This window comes from Stenella coeruleoalba, assembly GCF_951394435.1.
Source record: "Stenella coeruleoalba genome assembly, chromosome: 5".
In the NCBI taxonomy this organism is placed as follows: Eukaryota; Metazoa; Chordata; class Mammalia; order Artiodactyla; family Delphinidae; genus Stenella; species Stenella coeruleoalba.
Window position 1 is genome coordinate 91,373,460 of NC_137150.1, and position 17,311 is coordinate 91,390,770.

The following is a 17,311-nucleotide window of genomic DNA, read 5'->3' on the forward strand; positions in this document are numbered from 1 at the left end:
GACACATTTTAAAATCACTGTGTGGTGTCTACATCCAATATGTTTTCTTTTCTTCCTCGTCAGGTAGACAGGTGGAGGGAAACCACTGGAGAGCCTCAAGGAGTCCCTAGGGAGTGGCAGAAACATAGGATAGAAAATTCTAGATCCCTGAGTCACTATTTAGAAAACAGCTACCCAGGAGAGCAACCCAATCCTACCTTAGACTGTGATTTAAGGTAGAAATAAACTTTGTGCTAAGTCACTGAAATTTCAGGGTGGTTATAACATTAGTTACCCTTTCTAATTCATAGGCCTAATTCAGAATTTACTAACACAGTTTCAAAAAGAACAATCTCAAGATGTATAGAAAAAAGCAATCTCTATAGAGAAAAATCTCCATGCCCAAGTAAGTTAGAAAAAATACTAGATACTATATTTCTCTTTTAAAGACCCACAATGTATACTACCAATTAAAGCTCTGAGAATTCCCTCAGTAAAAAATCTGTTTAACTCCATTTAACTCAATATTTGCCCAATGTATATAACTACGCTAACAGGTAAACAGGACTGATATTCACAACGATGCAATTATATTGGTTGTTCAAAACATTGAAATGCTTTCATTTTGGTTGGTAAATACCATCGCCCAAGCCATCCAAATGTCCCTGTCCCCACTGCCCTGCCCCAAGGTCACCTAAGTGGATACTTTTGATGAGTTGTTCTGGTACCCACCAGTCAAAGCACTAGCCCATGAACCTGCCATGACACCTGTGAGATGGCTTCAATCACCAGATGTAACCCTTTGTTCTGAGCAGCCTCCAACTCTGTCAGGGGAGAGAGACAAATGTTCAGTGCCTTTTTGGTCCCCTGTAAAATATCACGACAGGCCAATATTTCCTCATATGATCTTTTGTTGCATGTGGCAATTTTAGGAAATTGCATCTTCTAAAATATTGCCTACCAGTGGTTAAACATTTTTAATCTCACTTCTTCATGGAACCACCAGTATTTTAGTCAATTTCTGTTTCCAGGAAGACATTTTTAAAAACCTTGACTTACTGCCTTACCAATGTACAGTCAAGGTGAAATAAACCTATTATTTACTTTTTTATTTTATTTAGTTTTGGCTGCCTTGAGTCGTCGTTCCCGTGCACGGGCTTTCTCTTGTTGCAGAGAGCAGGGGCTACTCTTCGTTGCGGTGCACAGGCTTCTCATTGCGGTGGCTTCTCCCATTGCGGAGCATGGGCTCTAGAGTGCAGGCTCAGTAGTTGTGGCACACGGGCTTAGTTGCTCCGTGGCATGTGGATCTTCCCAGACCAGGGCTTGAACCCATGTACCCTGCATTGGCAGATGGATAATTAACCCCTGCGCCACCAGGGAAGTCCTGCAAAATCAATTTTATATCTATATACTGGAAATTTGGAAAAGAAATTTTTAAATACCGTTTATAATATCAATGAACATGAAGTACTTGGAAATAGACGCCATAACATATGTGCAGGACTGAAAACTACAACATATTGTTGATAGCAGTTATGGAAGGGCTAAATTAATAGTCATGCTATTATGGATTGAAAGACTCTATATTGTTAAGATGGCAATTGTCCCCAAATTGATTTGTAAATTTAACACAATCCAAATCAATTTTTCACCAGGGTGCATATGTGTGTGTTTGTATGTATGTGTGTTTTATAGAAACTGACAAGTTGAGTCTAAAATTTATATGAAATTGCAAAGAACTTAGAGTAGCCAAAACAATACAAAGTACAATAAAGTTGGCATACTCACACTACCTGACTATAAGACTTAATAAAATGTGATAATACTCAAGAAGGTGTGGTAATGGCATAAGGAGAAATGTAGATTACTCTAACAGAATAGAATGTCTATAAATAGACCACACACATGTGGTCAATTGATGTTTAACTACATTCCTGTGCATATACAAACAGACAAATAAACCCAAACAACTCTAGGACTTTCATACAACAGTATGAATCTTAAAAAACATCATGCTAACTGAAAGAAGTCATACACAAAAAGGGTACATACTGCACGATTTCATTTATACAACATTCCAGAAATGGCAAAAGTCATAAGAATGGCAATCAGATCAGTGCTTGTCTTGAGCCAGGGGGTAAGGGCAGAGGATTTACGACAGAGCGTCACAAGGGAATTTTTAACTTTATATAACTTTATATCTTGCTCCAACTATATAGAGAAATACAAAAGCAAACAAACAAAAATTCAGTCTTTAATTATTGTCTCTTCCACTAGCATGACTTGGCAATGGGCAAGATAATTGAGATAAAAGTTGTAACATTTTGAACTGAGTCCAGTCCTTATAATGTTGACCTGCTTTACTCATGTCTAGAACATCCCTTGAGAAAAACAATTTCTGTCAACTGTTGTGAGATAGCCTGAAAATCTTTAGTTAGTACTTTTTTATTTGACAAATCTTGAGCTTCTGCCATGTGCCAGGTACTTTTTAAATGCTAGAGATAACAGTGATCAAAACAGAAAGATATGACTTCCCCTTGGAGCTCATGTTCTATTGTAAAGATATAGACAGTATAAACAAGATAAATATGACGTACACTTTGTTAGGTGGTGTAAAGTTTTAAGGATAAAATGAAGGCAGGGAATGGGGGCTAGGGTGTGTGAGGTGTTGCATTTTTGATAGGGTGTCAGGGAAGGCTCCAACTGAGAAGGTGACATTTGAGTAAAGCCTGAAACGAAGTGATAGGGACTTGGCCATGTAAATATCCAGAAGAAGCACATTCTAGGAAGAGAGAGTGTAAAACATATGAAGAAAGAGAGACCTAGGCTGTAAGAGGAAAAGAAGCAGCTAACAGACTGTTGTAACTGGAGCCAATAGCGTACTTGGGCAGAGCGGTAATGGTGAACCAGAATATATAGGACATTGTAAGCCATTGGGAGGCCTTGATTTTTACTCTGACTGCTATGGGAGCCTTTGGAGATCTTTGAACAAAGTGGTGTCATGATCTGACTTTTGTTTTTAAAGAACCACTCTTCCTGCTGTGTTGACAATAGACTGGAAGGGAGCAAGGATCAAAATAGGGAAAATGATTAGTAGGTCATTGCAATAAACCTGGAAAGAAATGATAATAGCTTGGATAAGAGTAGTAGCACTGGATGGGGTGATAAGTGTTTAGATTCTGGATGTATTTAGATGGTATAGATGACAGGATTTACAATCAAATTTTTTTTAACATCTTTATTAGAGTATAATTGCTTTACAATGTTGTGTTAGTTGCTGCTGTATAACAAAGTGAATCAGCTATATGTATACATATGTTCCCATATCCTTTCCCTCTTGTGTGTCCACCCCACCCTCCCTGTCTCACCCCTCTCGGTGGTCACAAAGCACCGAGCTGACCTCCCTGTGCTATGCGGCTGCTTCCCACTAGCTATCTATTTTACATTTGGTAGTGTATATATGTCAATGCTACTCTCTCACTTCGTCCCAGCTTACCCTTCCCCCTCCCCACATCCTCAAGTCTACTCTCTATGTCTGCATCTTTATTCCTGTCCTGCCCCTAGGTTCATCAGAACCATTTTTTTTTTTTTAGATTCCATATATATGTGTTAGCATATGGTATTTGTTTTTCTCTTTCTGACTTATTTCACTCTCTATGACAGACTCTAGGTCCATCCACCTCACTACAAATAACTCATTTTCATTTCTTTTTATGGCTGAGTGGTATTCCATTGTATATATGTGCCACATCTTCTTTATCCATTCATCTGTCAATGGACACTTAGGTTGCTTCCATGTCCGGGCTATTGTAAATAGAGCCGCAATGCACATTGTGGCACATGTCTCTTTTTGAATTATGGTTTTCTCAGGGTATATGCCCAGTAGTGGGTACAATCATATTTAGGATGTAAAATATAATAGATTTAAGAAAGCAATGAAGATGATTGCTGAAATTTGGACCTGAGCAATTGGGAGGCCAGAGAAGCTTGTTTGGCATATGGTACGTATAATGTGGTACATTGAAGATGAGAAGCTCAGTTTTTAGCATGTTAAGTTTGAGATGGCTATTAGACATCCAGATGGAGACAGTGGTTAGGCAATCGAATATTCTAAACCTACAGCTCAGGAAAGAAGTGTAGGCTGGAGATTGAGACTTGAGCGTCATTGGCATATAGACAGTATTTAAAGCCATGGGAGAAGATGAGAGTGAAATAAGAATGAGGGATTAAGTGTGGAGAGAGAAGAGAAGCTGTCCAAGGACTGTGTCCTGAGACACAGATGGTGGGAGATGAGAATAATCCACAAAGGAAACGAAGAAAGACAGAGACAAAGAAAAAGCAGGGAGAATGTGGTATCTTGGTTAAAGAACTAAAGTTTGCAAAATTTACAGTTTTATAAATGAAAGTGGATCCAAAGTTATTTCTGTGATAATATCACTCCCACTACTTGCATCCTGATATGGTTTTTTTTTTTTGAGTAAGAAAGAAAATGATAGAACCTCAAAGCTAGCAGGCCAGAAGCTGTGCAAAAGCAGCCTGTCTTGCCCACACCACTGTCTAGACCAGGGGATCATTACTGGCAGATGATTAATTAATGTAGCAGTTAAAACAAAAGAAACAAGCAACTAAACTGCAATGTCAGTTTCTGTTTGCTTTTCCATTTACTCCACCCTATACCCCAGTCCTTTTCAAATACTGCAGGCAATATCCAAATCTGGGTATATCCATGCAATAAATCAATTCATGAACAATATGTTCCACATGCTAAAAGGAAAAACACTGAGAATCTCAGGTAAAACTTACTAGAGGTACCTCACTGGCCACATCTGTGTTAGTTTTTTGGTCAGAGCCACATGTACTTCTTAGTGTAACAGTATATCAGTAATAAGCTTTGTGCTTTAATAGGTTTTTCAAACAGCAAAGGGCAAAGTGTCTATAGGTTAGATTTTGTGGCTCTGTAATGAAATTCGGGCCCTGTGCATTTCATAGCAAGTGCTTTTCTATGGTGACTGGCTCATAACTAAAGCCAATGTTAATCCACATATTAATCCACAAATAATGGGTAACCAGTGATATGCAATCTCAGCAGTATCATTCTTCTTGTTGGTGTAAACCACAGGAGCCAAAGGAACCAATTCTCCCAATTACATTTTAGCTTAGCTTCCATGCGTATTTTTCATAATATATTACTGAACGTGTTACTTAACTATAATTAGCTTATGCCTACTCAAAACACAGATTAGGGCTTCCCTAGTGGCGCAGTGGTTGAGAGTCCGCCTGCCAATGCAGGGAACACGGGTTTGTGCCCCGTTCCGGGAAGATCCCACATGCCGCGGAGCGGCTGGGCCCGTGAGCCATGGCCGCTGAGCCTGCGCGTCCGGAGCCTGTGCTGCGCAACGGGAGAGGCCACAACAGTGAAAGGCCCGCGTACCGCAAAAAAAAAATAAAAAAAACAGATTAATCTAATATATATTGGCCCTAACTGCGTGGACCATATTACCCAAGGATATTAGAGTAATTTAATATTAGGGTAGAAATTCTTATTATATGGCATATATCTAAATTTGTTATCTCTCTCATTGTTCTAAAACATAATGATACCCTAGTTTTAAAAAATGTACAATGTGATAAAATGGAGATGCTACCCATGAGACTTAACCTAGATCTCGAGGTATTACCATGCAAATAATGAATTAAGATTAGTGAACTGTTTTGAGTTTCTCAAAATATAGTATATAGTTATCCAGAAAAAAAAAAAAAGTACGATGTGTTAATGAAATTACCTCCAAAGGCAAAATAAACAGTTTTGCTTGATGTTGCTTGGTTTCCTCATTTAATTTAGATCTTTATCAGAGCTATACCTATGTAAATTATTTTCTTATTTAAATATAATTTTCAAAAACTAGGTTATAGATTTTAACAGTGTTTGCTGCCACTTGGGTTTTGTTGTTGCTGCTGTTTTGCTGTGATGCCTACATCTGGGTTGCCTTGCAGTGTGTTATGCCTGATGGAATGAAGGCATAACTCATGGTTTTGGAGGTGATCAGCCTTCAGTTCCTACGCCTTCTCTGTCACTTCACTGGTAAAGTTGCACTAGCTATTTTGACTTAGTCTCACGTGTGTAAAGGAAGTGAAAATATATATCGCCACACTAAAGTATATACATACGTAGACAGACACATACACACGATCTTTAAAGAGCATGGTGTACTGGCTGATTTAAGCCCTTCTTGCCTTCATACCTTCCTGCCTGCCTTCTACATCAGACTTTATTTCTCTACCTTAAGTATATTAGTCTCCACTCATCAGGATGTTTATCTGTCTGAATTGTTGTCTGTCCATCTGTTCTCCCTACTGTCCTTCCCTCTGTCTAGCCATCCATTAGTGTGCCTGTTGATTCATTTGTCCTCCCATCTTCTCAGTTCATTTGTCTATCTGTCCATGGGATCGCCTATCCATTCACCTTTCTATTTTTATCTAGAGAAATACCCATCTATTTCCACTAGATCCATGATACTACAAAAATAGGCTTTCAGTTTCACCTAGTAAAACACCTTGAACACGTAAAATCCAACATACTTAAATGTAGAAAAGGCCTTAATTTTTGTTTCTAGTTCAAACTTCTCTATTCACAGATTACGGAAGTAAAGTGAACTGACATCTATTATTACTATCTAGTAAACATCATAGGTACTACATAAACTAGTATCAGGGATTCTCGACTCTCTTTAAATTTCTTTCCTTAGACAAAGTTTTTCCCAAAATATTTTGTGTAATTTGAACTTTTGTTAATTTTTCCTAAATATTTTGGGATAATTAGGTTGATTTTAGCTGCAAATTTCAGAAAATGGAATCCAGCTGGCTTACCAAGCAATTGGGGTTGGCGTGTATTTCCACTTCTTCCATCTCTAGTCCTTCAATTCTGTCTGTCCTCTTTGGTGTCTTACTTTTGTCTTTCAGATGTTTTTTTTTTACTCAGGGTATGTCAATGGCTGGCAGCAGCAACTGGGACAACATGCATTCTTGTTCACCTACTTTTGCCCATTACCAAACTCTACCAATTATGACATATTTATGTTTTCTCCTCTGTTCTAATTCAGTCAGCTGAAGTCATATAGCTACTGCTGGGTCAAAAACACTCACCAGAGTGATGCTGTGCTTGGCTTGGGGGATGGAATTATAAACTATTGGTTTTAGACCATCAGAATCTGCTCTTAAACCCTAAATGGGTTCCCCTTTTTGCTCACTTGTGCTACGTAGACAGCTGTGTATACCTCAACAAACTTGGAATTATATATTTTGAAGAATATATAACATAAGAATGTATAATTTATAACAAAGGCAGTTAGCAGTGTCAATTGCAGGCACTTATCATAAAGGTCTCTTTTGTTCTCATCTGAATTTTTTATTGCTTTTATTTCTAGATTTTTCTTTTTAATAAAATTTATTTTTCTGCTATAAAAACTGTTATCCATTTACTCATCCACTGAATTTTCATGGTACAAAAGCTGTTATCCATTTATTCATTCGATTTTACCTTGTCTAAGCCACTTGAAACACATAAATTTCTTTTGCATTTGTTTGTTTTCATGGTTTTGTCTTGTACTACACTTAAACTCTCATAAGCAAGAATTGTTTCTTTCAACTTTGCATTTCAGTGTATTTAGTATATCATAGGTACTCAACAGATATTTATTAGATCAACAAATAAAGAAAAAGACTATCCAGTAAAACAATTCAGCTATAAGACAGCCTAGGTTTTTTTTTTAAGATTTATTTATTTATTTTATTTTTGGCTACGTCGAGTCTCAGTTGCAGCACATGGGATCTTCCTTGAGGCATGCGGGATCTTTCATTGGGATGTGCAGTCTTCTCTAGTTGTGGTGTGAAGGTTTTCTCTTCTCTAGTTGTGGTACATGGGTTCCAGAGTGCGTGGGCTCTGTAGTTTGCGGCATGAGGGCTCTCTGGTTGAGGCGTGTGAGCTCAGTAGTTGTGGCACATGGGCTTAGTTGCCCCGTGGCATGTGGGATCTTAGCTCCCTGACCAGGGATCAAACCTGCATCCCCTGAATTGTAAGGCGGATTCTTTACCACTGGACCACCAGGGAAGTCCCAACAGCCTAGTTTTTATTATACTTTTTTTGTATGTGGAAATATATAAAAGGAATTTAGTAGTTAAAAATGGGAAAATGGTTGGGAAGAGTATGGTATATCAACAAGAGAGAGAAAATATGCATGAGAGAAAACCTTAAAATATTGAATAAAAAAATTAGTATACTAAATTATATACATTTAATATAAAATATGTAATTTATAAATAAAGAAAATATTAATAGTGCTTATGAGAAATATTTTCATCTTTAGATTTCTCTGTGCATGCTCAAATTCCTATAATAAACTTTTTTTAAAATTGAGGTATAGTTGATGAACAATATTATGTAAGTTGCTGGTGTACAGTATAGTGATTCACAGTTTTTAAAGGTGAATTTTATATTCCATTTATAGTTATTATAAAATATTGGCTATATTCCCTGTGTTGTGCTATATATTCTTGTAGCTTATTTATTTTATACATAGTAGTTTTTACCTCTTAGTCTCCTACACTTACCTTGCCCCTCCCCCCTTCCCTCTCTCCACGGGTAACCACTAGTTTGTTCTCTATATCTGTGTATCTGTTTCTTTTTTGTTATATTCACTAGTTTGTTTTATTTTTTAGATTTCACATGTAAGTGATAATCATACAGTATTTGTCTTTCTCTGTCTGACTTATTTCACTTAGCATAATACCGTCCAAGTCCATCCATGTTGCTGCAAATGGCAAAATTTCATTCTTTTTTATGGCTGAGTAGTATATACACACCACATCTTCTTTATTCATTTGTTGATGGACACTTAGGTGGCTTCCATGTCTTGGCAATTATAAATAATGCTGCTATGAACGTTAGGGTGCATGTATCCTTTTGAATTAGTGTTTTCTTTCTTTCTTTCTTTCTCTCTTTTTGGATAGATACCCAGGAGTGGAATTGCTGGATCATATAGTAGTGCTATTTTCAATTTTTTATAATGAAATTGTGTTTCAGGATGCTGTGAGCAATAAATAAGTCAATTAGTTTATTAAGGAATACAAAAGTTTACACATAACAAAATACCCTGAGACAGAACAGTTCTAGGGTGACTTAATTCAGCAGCTCAGTGACATTGATAAAAACCTAGGTTCTTTCTTCTTTCCGCCTTGTCATCTTTAGCACATCAGCTTAACTCCACCAGCAGTTGCAAAAGAATGCCAATTTCCAGGATCAAGGAAGACATGACAAGCTCCAGCAGAGAGAGTGCCTTTTCTTCCCATATGTCTCTTTTTAAGAGCACAGAAAGTCAAACTAGGGGTCTTCCAACAGGTCTTCTCTCATATATCATTGGGCATACCTGAACCATATGCCCAATTCTAAATAGATTATTGGAACACATAGAAGTATCACGCCCAGCTGAGTCACTTGATACACTTCTGAACAAAATCAACAAGAGAGCTCAGCTCTAAAAGGGGGAGAAACAACAGGCTGCTCAGGGGCCAACTAACACTGTCTGCAACAGCATGGAAGCAATATCAATTGCTGAGGTACTTTACTCCTTTCTGTATTTTATTCCATTGGCAAATTAAATCACACAGCTATCAGTTGATTTGTAAAATTTTTTTCCATTGTTTCTGACTATTACTTAGAACAAACTTGGGTCTGTACTGGGCCATTTTTAAATTCTGAAAGAATGTGCTAGATTTTTCACCTAAGGTAAATTTATTTCCTTCATCTTATTATTCATACTAACATAAGTTTTTAATATTTTCTCCACCGTCGAGTGGTGTTTTAATCAACTCTTTAATTGCTCTGTGCTTTATATCTCTCAAAAGTGGAAAGGCTAGATATAACTATTATTGATTCTATTATACAGGATTCAAAAATATATGGATTTCTTAAGAAGAACATCACACATAAATGAAACCAGTAAAGATTGGGACTACAGATGGTCAGCTATAAAATAAAATGTAATATATGTATTTTTAAAGATTATACATTTGCTTCTACCTACCTAGCTATTCTATCTTCATCTTGGAACAAAAATACTAGTAAGAGATTATTTTTGATTTTCCTGTACTTTAAAAAATTACCTCTGGTAAATCTTTTTTTTTTAATTTTTATTTTATATTGGACTATAGTTGATTTACAGTGTTGTGTTAGTTTCAGGTGTACAGCAAAGTGATTCAATTATACATATACATATATCTATTCTTTTTCAAATTCTTTTCCCATTTATGTTATTGCAGAATATTGAGCAGAGTTCCCTGTACTATATCCAGGGCTAAGGATAAGACCTAAATATATTTCCCTCTTAATGGTGGGGTATTTGAAACTATTACTCAAAGCAAAGAAGGAAGAAAGGAAGAGGGAGAGGAAGGAAGGAACAAAGAAGAGAAGGACTGATTAACTCATGGTAAATGCCATGTTGTACAACAGCAATTGATGATTATTATTATGATTAGTTTAGATAGGGTAGCAGAGGGAATAGCAGTAAAATAGAAGTGTTTTTGTTCCTTTTCAGTCGTGCCATCTAGGTTGCTCTCTACTCAGAATACTCCTGACATTGGTCCTATTTGAATCTTCCAGGCGAAATATTTTTGTTTTCCAAGGCTCATACAGCCATCTACCCTCACTAAGTTTTTAAAGCACAGTATTTATTTTTCCTTGGGTGGAAATGATTTTCAAGTAAATTCCCAGAAGTATACATAGTTTAACAACACAAAACCTACTGGAATAGATTACCAAAAATTATTTGATGAAGAAGATGACATAGAATTTACTGAGCACCTACTTTGATTCAGACACTATATCTAGCACGTTCTAATTTATGGTCTTATTTAAATTTTTATAGAAATGATCTTACCAATAAGGAAGCTGATTTAAGCAAGTCAGATCACTCAAATAAGGTAGTATATGTAACGCCCTTAGGGTAAGGCCTATCTAACACATGCTCAGTAAATTCCATTATTGCCAATATATCTTTGCCCGGAGTCACACTACTGGTGTGAGATGAAGCCTTATTTCGAATCTAGGGCTCTTAGCCTGTGAAACATTTTTTTAATTCCCATATTCTATTATGCAATATTTTTTCTGCAATGTGCACCTCAATAGCAATTATTTCCTCTCCCTTTGGCATTCTACTCACCAAGTAGACTCACAATGACTACAAACTGAAGTCAAAGTAAAATATCTGCATAACAACTCTTCAGTGTTAGTGTGACAAAGCCTGCAAACCCTGCTGGACTATATCAAAATGTGCTGAGACCAGTGGTTTCTCCAGCAGTAAAAGGAGTCAGTGTTCTCTAAGGGTTATACTGTTTCTTCCTGCACTTTTGTGTATCGGAGACTTCCCTGTAAATACCAAGTGAATATAAGACAACCTCAAAGTAATATTTAAGCCACTAAACTGTTTCTACTGTTTAGCCAAAATCTTAGAAAATGATCGGCTGTTTACTTAAGCTGGTTTTGGATCATTATCTGTTCTGTTGAAGTGACTTTAATGGAAATACACAAGGACTCTGTCTCATTAATTTTCTAGGGCTCATCACTGATGCAATATTATTTCTTTAGAAACAAAACTTAACAATAACAACTGCAATTATAATAAAAATCCTATCCTAGCTTTTATGTTTGTTAAATCTCTAGGACACCAAGTCGCACCATCAGCTAGTATCTATACACTTGAAAGCTTATGACCTAAGAGTTAAAAAAAGAAAGTAGTAGAATCCATGCTCTCAAAGAGATTGTAATTTATCGGGAAAGCAATTCAATCCAACCAATATGCAAATGCTATAGACACAGTCATTGCTAAGGTCATGATCCAGACTTGCGAAATTTTGGACTTTTGAGGATTGCAGTGTCCTGTGTATCATATTGATGAAGAAGGTGTGGTTTCTCTAACGAGAGATGCACCTATACTTTTGGAAAGGGCAGTCATGAATAAAAGGAGAACAAAGTTAGAGCACGGATATGTCTGAAATGTAATTCCTATGAAGAGCTTAGCAGTTTTGTGGGCTTTTCTCTTGAATTTTGGGGACAGTCAAGTGAAGTGAATTTCTTTCCTTCTATGTTTTATTAACCATTATTTACCACTAACTCTTTGGAAAATCTAATAGATCAGCCTTCAGATGGGTGATGTTGAGGATAAAGGGATGGAGCAATACAGGGAAATGTGGTTTGGCCCACATTCACCTCTCTGTTGTTGCCTCTGTGTACAAAAGCAGCCAGCAACCTGTCTATGAGACCATCTAGAAGTAGCAGTTTTAGCTATTGTCCAGAATTAAGTGATTTGAGACCCAGCTGGCAACTGGGGGCCAAAGAAGAAGCATATGACATTGAGGTACAAGAGGGCAGCCTAGTAACGGAAAAGACCCACCTTCCCTTTGCCCAACATATGCTTGAGTGGCATTTCTCAAAATATGGTCACCAGGCTTCCCATGTCATGATAACCTGAGGATACTTTCTAATGAAGAATCCTAAACTTTGGCGCATATTTGTTGGATCAGAATCTCTGGTGATGGCACTAGGAATGCACACTTGAACTCACAAATTGATTTTTATGCACACTAAAATTTGAGAAACACCAGCTTAGAGGATAGTGACCCTTGAGGGAGAGAGAAGGTGTTGCTCCTGGTTTTACTGCTTTAACATGTGTTGGCAGGGTGCTGCGTAGACACTTGACTGGGCCACATTTCCATATGATCAACACAGTGACAATCTTTGGTTTGGTTTCTGGCTGCATTAAAAAAATTTTCAGTGTTATCATGCTTCTTTGCTCCCCAGCCTTAGGTTTAACTAAAGCAGACCATCTTTAATTTTAGCACCATAGTTTAATCTGTACTTCCCTCTGTTTGTTAGAAGCACATACATAATTTTTTAAAACATATCTGCTTCATAGTATCTAATCACATCTTTTGCATACACTATGATTCCATCTTTAAAATTTTTCTCACACTCAAAAATATATATGCATGTATATAGGGTGTTGCCTTTCAGCCTTTCTTCAGTTTAACTGAGTTGTTTAGTAATGAGCATTGCTCTAGGAATAGTTGACTGGTTATAATCTAGGACTTTAATGATCCTGTCCTGCCATCTGACATCAAATGGGACTTGGGAGTAATGCCGTCCAGGAGCTGGAAGTGATATCTGTGACAACACACAGTCAGATACGACTGACATCTGTGGCAGGGTTGCTGTCATACCTGATCACCCATAGCTGACTTCACAGGTTCATAGAATTTTAGAACTCTAATGGGATCTAAGAGTTCATACAGCAGACAGAAATATTGTCACTTGATTAATTAGGACTAGAACCCAATTATGCAGGTTTTTAATTTGAGTTCAGTTTTTTAAAAACCGGTCAGTGCATTTGAGGACAGTGTGCTTCATAAGGAGCAGTGTTATTGCAAAATTTAGGTTCAAATTCCTAGGAAAATATGGAGCTACCAATTTGATTTCCAGGTCCAGGATGATCTAAAACCTTAATCTTCTACAATATTTGTCAAAACTAAAAAGCTGTGATAATTCTTGAAAAGCAGTTAATATTCTGCAAGTGTGTCTGAAGAATAATCTGCGTGTGCAGTCATGTAAATTTTATCTTAAGTTGTTTTGAAAATGCATTAGCCTTTTCATCAAAAGTATTACTAGATTAGTAAAATGACTCTGTACATGTTAAGCATGCCTCTCAGAAGTCTAATCTCAAATAGAGTAACTGAGATTTATCTCATGTGATCCTATTTTATTTATGAGAAGTGGGTTCAGACAATAAATCATTAATTCATTTGAAAAACCCTTGAGTACCTACTATGTGTAAAATGTGGTACCAAACATTATGGTGGATCTAGTGATTTTTTTTTTTTAATAAAAGACATGGTTCTGTAGGGGAAACTAGCCTCTCCATCATTAACAGAACTTGTTCTAAGTGCTAAAAATTCAATTGACAAAAATGTAAATGGCAACTTCTTACTCACTTCAAAGTACCTCATACCCTTTTTATAAATCTTCAGTGTCCATATCCTTTGAACAAAGAGTATTCCTCAACTTTAGAAACATATGTTGGGCAAAAGGAGGTTGGGCCGTTTTCTGTTACTAGGCTGCCCTCCTGTACGTCGATGTCATATGCTTCTTCTTTGGCCCCCAGTTGCCAGCTGGGTCTCAAATCACTTAATTCTGGAAAGTAGCTAAAACTGCTACTTCTGGATAGTCCCATAGACAGGTCGCTGGCTGCTTGCATATACAGAGGCAAAAACAGAGAGGTGAATGTGGGCCAAACCACATTTCCGTGTATGTATATATATACTCACAGACAGGTATGTATGTGTATATGCATGAATTTACAACTCTGACCAAAGCAGAGTATGTTAAATATCATAAAAGATAGTATGTTATGAATGTAAGGGGAAAAGATTACTGCTTACTTGGGAGAATATGAATATTCTAGATTTTTAGCATAAGTTTTAGGGCACTGAAATTAGTTTCAAACTGTTAGAATTCAACTATATTAATGGTGTTGATAAAGATTAGGTCCAGAAAAGGCTGTGAATTATTGCACTGTTGCTTTTCTATCTACCTCAGGGACCCAGTGCTTTCATGTTGCTTCTTCATTTCACTTGCAAAACCTTTTCCTGCACATGTATTTTTGTGTCAGTTGCTGTGCTGGGTCATAGGGAGAGACAAGAGACTGATGATGACAGTGCGGTGGCAGGGTTGGATAGGGGTACCACAGGGCAACATGGGAACCAGAGGAGAGGCATCTAGAGAGGATTGGCCTCTTAGGAGCACACAGCAATAGATTTTTTTGTGCCATGGACTTCTTTGGCAATCTGGGGAACTGGTAACTCTGGCAATATATGAGCCCCTTCATAGAAGAATACATTTAGATTTGTATAATAAAATATGTGGGAATTTGAGGGAATCAAGAATAATAAAATACAATTGTCAAAATATTTTTAAAAACACATTTGTGCTGCTTTATTAAAACATTAAATAACAAGATCTAGCAGCAGACATGACAACTACTATAATTTTGAAGTGTAATGTGCATAAATAATATTTAGAGATAGGCAACTGTGATGTGATATAAAAATATCTGTCAGTTCTTTGGTTGGAAAATTAAAGGTACCGCTGATGCAACTGCTGTTGTTGCCAACATTTGTCACTAAAGAAATGTTAAATTTCAATGAGATTTTCATGAAAGTAGAGGTGAAAATTTTTGCTCATCCAAGTTAATAAATTTCCTGAATTTTCTCTACTCAGTAATGCTTTTGGGGGGCCATAGGCCCCAGGTTAACAACCCTGCATTGAAGCTCAGAGTTAATGCAGTTTAGGAAGAAAAAGGAGCAAACGTTCATTATACAGATGCCATAGATACCTAAGAGAGTGACTCACCATCCCTGAACACTCTAAAGGACCTTACTTCTTACTGCCGCCTTTATATTTAACAGCCTTGTTTCCTTTCAGTCAGAGGTCTGCTCTGTGTTAGGCTAGGAGCAGTAATCCCTGTTAGCTACTTATGTGTTATCAGAACTGATACAAATATTTTCATTCTAAACATTCCTTGTCATTCTTATTAAAATCCTGTTTCTATTTGGAAATTTCACCTGTAACAAGCTTGGGGGTTAGGAATTCTCATCAGATGAGCTAGGGAAAATTTTCTGTACCTTCTTGTATGATGATTAATAAGTCCATCTTTGGTTATCTCATTCTATATTCTTGAATTTGTCTATCACTTTTCTTTTTAAAAATTACTTAAGTATTCCAGTCTTGTTTAAAAAACATTATTCATATATAATATGAAAAATGAAGCATAAAATAAAATTAGTTATGCTACCAGAAGGAAAACTCTTCTTCCCTATGTCCCTACCACATGGAATAGCCAATATTTGTTAGTTTTTTTGTGTATCCTTTCACAGTAGATACACAGGTTTTGTTTGTTTGTTTGTTTTTTCAGATTCTATAAGTACACATTTTACAACATCTTTATTGAGATATAATTTCTATGCCATGAAATTCAACATGAAATTCATTACAAAATATACAATTCAGTGGTTTTTGTATATTCACAAAGTTGTGCAACCATCACCACAATTTGTTTTGAACATTTTTGTCACTCCAGGAAGAAACCCTATATCAACAGTCACTCCCCATTCCTCCGCACCCCCTCCCCTAGGCAACCCCTAATTAATCTATTTTCTGTCTCTATAGATTTGCCTATCCTTGGATTTTCATATAAATGCAGTCATGTAGTACGTAGTCTTTTGTGACTGTCTTCCTTCACTTAGCATAATGTTTTCAAGGTTCACCCATGTTGTAGCATGTATCAGTACTTTATTCCTTTTTATTGTCCAATAATATTCCATGGTATGAATATAATTGATGTATGGATATTATTAATATCCATTTTGTTTATCCATTTATGGACATTTGGGTTGCTTCCATTTTTTTTTTTTTTTACATCTTTATTGGAGTATAATTGCTTTACAATGGTATGTCAGTTTCTGCTTTATAACAAAGTGAATCAGTTATACATATACATATGTTCCCATATCTCTTCCCTCTTGTGTCTCCCTCCCTCCCACCTTCCCTATCCCACCCCTCTAGGTGGTCACAAAGCACTGAGCTGATCTCCCTGTGCTATGCGGCTGCTTCCCACTAGCTATCTATTTTATGTTTGATAGTGTATATATGTCCATGCCACTCTCTCACTTTGTCACAGCTTACCCTCCCCCCCCCATATCCTCAAGTCCATTCTCTAGTAGGTCTGTGTCTTTATTCCTGTCTTACCCCTAGGCACTTTATGACATTTTTTTTCCTTAAATTCCATATATATATATATGTCAGCATACAGTATTTGTCTTTCTCTTTCTGACTTACTTCACTCTGTATGACAGACTCTAGGTCCATCCACCTCATTACAAATAGCTCAATTTCGTTTCGTTTTATGGCTGAGTAATATTCCGTTGTATATATGTGCCACATCTTCTTTATCCATTCATCCGATGATGGACACTTAGGTTGTTTCCATCTCCTGGCTATTGTAAATAGAGCTGCAATGAACATTTTGGTACATAACTCTTTTTCAATTATGGTTTTCTCAGGGTATATGCCCAGTAGTGGGATTGCTGGGTCATATGGTAGTTCTATTTGCAGGTTTTTAAGGAACCTCCATACTGTTCTCCATAGTGGCTGTATCAATTTACATTCCCACCAGCAGTGCAAGAGGGTTCCCTTTTCTCCACACCCTCTCCAGCATTTATTGTTTCTAGA

The 17,311-nt window shown here is 36.8% G+C and overlaps 1 protein-coding gene across 1 annotated transcript in view; it reads left to right on the forward strand.

Moving 5' to 3' along the window:
• Positions 1 to 17,311, forward strand: part of LOC307186477 (zinc finger MYM-type protein 6-like) — a 1,023,730-nt gene that overhangs the window by 710,614 nt on the left and 295,805 nt on the right. The gene's annotated exons all lie outside the window — the stretch shown is intronic.